Consider the following 6,000-nt stretch of genomic DNA (forward strand, 5'->3'; position numbering starts at 1 on the left):
CTTTCCAAATAGTCCACCGCCTGTCTTGTGACTAAAATGTCTATTTATTTTCTTAAAGATGGTCTGCGTGTGTAACCAGCTTGTGTTTTAATTGTCATTCCATTTATGAACAGTATATCGCTGTAATGAACAGAGATTACTTGCCCCAGCTGTGGTTACTTGAATAGACATGATCAGAGAGTGTACTTGGAGGCAATGCCTGTTGCTGTCCTGCAGGGGCTCTCATTTGATGTTTTCTTTTGAAACTTCGTGCTCTGTTTGGAAACTGTCTTGATCTTGCATGACTTTTCGTCCATGCAATCCTTTTCCAAAGTGTGGGAGACAATATCTTGTGTTTTTAATATTTTCATGCAATTCATCAATGTGTTTTGCAAGGTGCTCTGGAATTGATTGCTATTTCTGCACGGTTTTCAATATGTTTTGCAGTTTTGTAATTATTTCTTGTGCAACCTCTTTGGAGGAGTGCATAAAGCAGAGAGGAATGTCTTTTACCGAAAGAGATTCTGCCTGTGAAAGATCGTTTGTGATCTTTTCAAATGACTTGCCAAAATAGTCACAGGGAACACTTGGACAAGTATGAGAATGTGCAACGTGCATAAGTAGTCGCTGAAGAATGATATGTTTCCTTACCAAACATGCTTTGTACGTCTCTGATGTTTGCATGTAATACCTCTTGCACCAACTGGACAACTACAGAAGCATTCAGCAGGGCATACCTTGTAAGGGATGTCAGAGGTAAATTCTGATGGGACATTATAATGGAATATGTTATCCTCTGTTAGACAGATTTTGCTAATCCAAACTTTTACCATCATTCTGGAAGCACATTGTAGTACTTCAGCAGATTTCTCAGCAACACAATTCGGTATCCGATCAGCTGCCTGCAAGTCCCTAATGACAGCAAAGTAATTATCTGCCTTATTTAGGAGCACTATGAGGTCATCTAATCGTCTGTTTCTAACACCTGATAAAAACTGGTACTACGGTCAATGGAAAAACCTGGAAAAGAAAAATGATAATTAAAACTTCAAGAAATACTGACTTTTAATAACTTGAGGAGGACACACATATTTAGAGAAGCAAAGGGGTATTTCACAATCAATGTTTCAAGTATATTGTAGATTTACCATGGAAAATATATAAAAGTTTAATAATAATCAAAGTTCATAAATTGGGAATTTTATAAAGTTACATGACAAATAAACACCGACATCCACCTCAATGAGGAAAAACAATCACAAAAATGAAACCCTGTTCTCTCTCATCTGTAAGTAGAAATCTCTCGAAAACAAAGAATTTTAGGAAAAATCTTTTGTAGTAAGTTTTTGCTTTTGTGGATGAGGAAAAAAAGTTACAAGAAATAGATGTGTACAATTATTTATTTCAGCATTTTTTTTTTTTTGCAAAACTCCTAAAATTGTAATTCAGAAGTATTTATACCCTTTGATGCTATGATAGTATTGTCTACAAGGTGCTAGAAATTTCAATATGATAATGCAGAACCCAATTCTAGAAAATGCTGTATTGTAGGTGAACATTCTTTTAGAGTATAAAAGGGTTAGGCATAGGATGATTGCGGTCATTACCAATAAGTCAATATGGGAAAAAGTAAAGAGTTATCTGAAGGCAGAAAATGATTTATTGTCATAAAGCTGGAGAAGGATACAAGAAGATTTCCAAGCATTTGAGTATCCCAATTTCAACTATTGTTTCTATTATCAAGAAGTACAAGACTCATGGTACTGTCACAGCACTCCCTCGGTTTGGAAGAAAGAAGGTTCTTTCACCAAGAACAAGTAGAAGAATTGTGAGGAAGGTTAATAACAATCCGAGATTGACTGCCAAAGATATTCAAAGTGAATTGGCTGCAAGTGGGACTGGGGTTTCCATTTCAACCATAGGTCGAGTATTGCATGGTGAAGGTCTCAACGGTCGCAGGCCAAGGAAAAAAACACTCTTAGGAAAACGTCACAAGGACAATCACTTAAAGTTTGCAAAACGGCATTTGAATCATGGATATGAGTTCTGGTCAAAGGTTTTGTGGAGTGATGAAACAAAAATCAAGTTATTTCGTCACGCTGATAGTCGTTACGTTTGGAGAAAGTCTGGTGAGGCATACAAAGAACACCATACCTGATGTCAAGCATGGAGGTGGTAATATCCTTCTATGGGGCTGTTTTTCCTCTAATGGCACAGGAAATTTAGTTCCAATACGGTAAAATACAGTAAAATGGATTCCATAGCATATCAAAAGATACTGGCCAATCATCTGAAACCCTCCTCTACAAAACTTGGTTTAAAACGCAACTAAATGTTCCAACACGGCAACAATCCAAAACACACATCAAAATCTACTTCAGAATAATTAAAGAAGAATAAATCAAGGTTCTGGAATGGCCTAGTCAAAGTCCCGATCTAAATCTGATTGAGAATCTTTGGTATGAGTTGAAGAAGGCTGTGCACAAGAGAAGTCTTCAGAATTTGAATGAACTGGAACAATCTTATGTTGAAGAATGGTCAAAAATCACTAAAGAATCATGCCAAAAGCTCATTGACAAATATCCTAATTGTTTAAAAGAGGTTATAATTGCTAAAGGTGCCTCAACTAGCTATTAATTTCATTTTCATTGTCAGGATATGAATACTTTTGAATTTTTTGAGTTTTGCAAAGAAAATGCTGAAATAAATAATTGTAGACTATTTCTTGCAACTTTTTCCTCATCCACAAAAGCAAAACTTTTGCTACATAATATTTTTCCTATAGAGATCAGAGCGCTGCTGCTGAAAAACCATCGGACCATACTGTGCTGCCATTCGACTGGGTTTCAGGAAACAATGCCACCAATCTTGTGAGAACCGTATGTATATCTGGGGTTGGGGTTGGGTGAACTGCCCGAGGGACATGGAGTTAGTTTCAGGATAGTAGCAGATAGGTGTATAAGCAGGATCTCCCCTTGTTAGTAGTTTTTGTACTGTGTTTCATTTTGCTTTTCATATACTTTGTTGTATGTCCTCCATGAGCTACCATTGTTGGTAGTGATAATTATTTGTTTTCGAGAAGTGTCTAGTAATTATAAAATTATAAACATGCATTTGTTGTGGTGAATTTAAAATGCAACTAAGGGGCTCCCGAGTGGCACATCCAGTAAAGGCGCTCTGCATGGAGTGCAGGATGCGCCCTATAGCCTGGAGATCGCAGGTACGGATCTAGGCTATGTCATTGCCGACTGTGACTGGGGGTTCCTAAGGAGGCGCCGCACAATTGGTCAAGCGCCGCCCGGGTAGGGAGGGCTTAGGTTGGCAGGGGAATCCACGGTTCACCGCGCACCGGCGACCCCTGTGGCTGATAGGGCGCCTGCTGGTCTGCAGTGGAGCCATTCAGATCTGTGTTGTCCTCCAGCACTATAGGTCTGGTGGCTTCGCTGTGGATCCATTTCGAGTCGCCGGGGGGGGGGTTGCAGCGGTGAACCGGGATAAAAATAATAATTGGGCATTCCAAATTGTGGAGAAAACCGGGGTAAAAACCATTGGCGACGACTAAATAAATAAAATAAAATGCAAGACAAAATATTTCTTATTTCAGGCTTCAATTGTTTATTTATTTAAAGTTGCTGAGTTAGTCCAGGACAAACACTGGCAATGTTGGCACTAGTGGAGGAAATTAATCTAAATGGTGATTTTAGAAATGTATTCTAATTAATATTCATAATCATACAGGTATGTGCAGGGCCGGATTAACGCATAGGCAAACTAGGCACCTGCCTAGGGCCCAAAGTCATGGGGGGCCCAAAACGAGGCAGTATATCTCACTTGTGTTCACACCAAATCTAAGTGGCTGACCCGGAACTTACTCTGTGTCGCTCACTTTTTGGGCGGCGACACATTCTAGTAGATTCCAGTTTGATTTTGCTTGTATACAGCAAACAATATCTCTTTCAGGGGCAGCAAAGCATAAACACAAGAAATGAAAAGAAGAAGAATGCAAGCAGCAAAGGGGGGTGTGGCAAAGTGGTTTATAGTGTGCAGGTGTAGAGGTAATGCAGGGAGCCAAACAATGACAAACACACTACTGGTGATATGATGGTTTCTTTTATTTATAATCCAAAGGTCAAAACTGACCAACAGAAAAACAATAATGAAACACAGGCAGTACCAAATGCTGGGTACTGCTCTGTATAAATAATATACGGGGAAGTCGGGGCTCCCGAGTGGCGCATCCAAAAGCTCTTGCGTAGAGTGCAGGATGCGCCCTATAGTCTGGACGTCGCAAGTTCGAGTCCAGGCTATTCCTTTGCCGACCGAGGACGGGAGCTCCCAGGGGGCGGCGCTCAATTGGCCGAGCGTCGTCCGGGGGGAGAGAGGGTTAGGTCGGCCAGGGTGTCCTCGGCTCACCGTGCACCAGCGACCCCTGTAGTCTGGCTGGGCGCCTGTGGACTTGCCTGTAAGCTGCCCGAGAGCTGCGTTGTCCTCCGACGCTGTAGCTCTTGGGTGACTGCATGGTGAGTCCGCAGTGTGAAAAAAAGCAGTCGGCTGACGGCACACGCTTTGGAGGACAGTGTGTGTTCGTCTTCGCCCTCCCGAGTCAGCGCAGGGGTGGTAGCGGTGAGCTGAGCATAATAAAATAATTGGCCATTCCAAATTGGGAGAAAAAAATAAAAATAATTGGCAACGACTAAAATTAAAAAATAAATAAATAAAAATACAGGGAAGTCCCGACTGAATTAACAAATACACAGTAAATAAACACACAGACAAAACATACACGGTCACCAGTTCTTTAGTGAGTGCAGTAGTGCGAGTGGTGAATTTAACAGTGGTGCTCTAGTGCAGTGATGTTCCGGGTGGGTGCTGGCCTCTGGCGACAGCTCCGGAACTTTGTGTCTTAGCCGTCTGACAATACAACAAGCAACAGGTTAGACAAACGAAGACAAACACTCAATACACTTAACACGGGTCCTTCCGGTATCCTCAAACATTTACCCAAGCGAAGGAACCAATTACAATTCTCCGTCCCCTTTTTATGCTGTCACATATGACCCCTTGGTAAATTAGTGCAACCACGTCTCCAATCTGTGGCTGCCACATCGTTTACCTTCTGGGTCAAGGCGTTCTTGCAATGGACTCTCGCCTTCATCCAGACTGGCCGACTTCCTGACCCTGAGAAAGAACTGTCAGACCAGCCCGTCAAAAGAACTCAGTTCTCCCTGCTTGGCGCCCTCACAGGTCGGGAGGGAGTTTTACAACCAAGCATCATTGTACTTCTGTCGTAGGGGGGCATTAGAAATAGTTTTACAAATTGGTGCTGAAAGCCCCACACCACCGAAAACCTTATCCGTGACTCTGGAAAAAGAGCATTTTCTTTAATAAAGCGTGTCAAAACCCACCTCCGATCAACAGTAAAGCAAGGAAAGCTCACTGCCTTTGCTGTGTTGGTGATTGAGAAAGAAGCAAGCTATGTTAAAATACATTTCACTTAAGGTTGCCAACTGACAATTAAGGCCAGTCAGTAAAAAAAGTCACATTTGAACATTGAAACGTAAATAAATAAATAAATAAATAAATTGTGATTTTGGATCAAAATAAATACAGTATATTTTGAATTGCTTGCGGCTTTCCCAATCAGCTCGAATGACATATACCTGCACCTTATGTGATGGCAGTGAAAAGTATCGAAAGAAAAATACAAATTAACAATACAGTGTTAAAATTAGTGTACGCGGTCTTCAACCAAGTAGCTGAAGCACAGCGAGCTTGGGAGACATCATCCAGCTTGCAATAGTTTTTTGTTATTTTGTTAAATATGCGGGATAGCGTAGAATTTATGCAGTAACAAGTGACTGACTTGACGGGATCTGGCAGATGATGAAAACTGGCACAAAATTACTGTCTTGTCTACACCTAGCGGACAGCCACGTTTTCCTACACTTGCCAAGGTTGACACTAATATGTTGACTTTGTCACACAGTACTGCAGAATTAGAACAAGGTTTTTTTTTTTCTC

This window comes from Acipenser ruthenus, chromosome 3, assembly GCF_902713425.1.
Source record: "Acipenser ruthenus chromosome 3, fAciRut3.2 maternal haplotype, whole genome shotgun sequence".
Taxonomy (NCBI): domain Eukaryota; kingdom Metazoa; phylum Chordata; class Actinopteri; order Acipenseriformes; family Acipenseridae; genus Acipenser; species Acipenser ruthenus.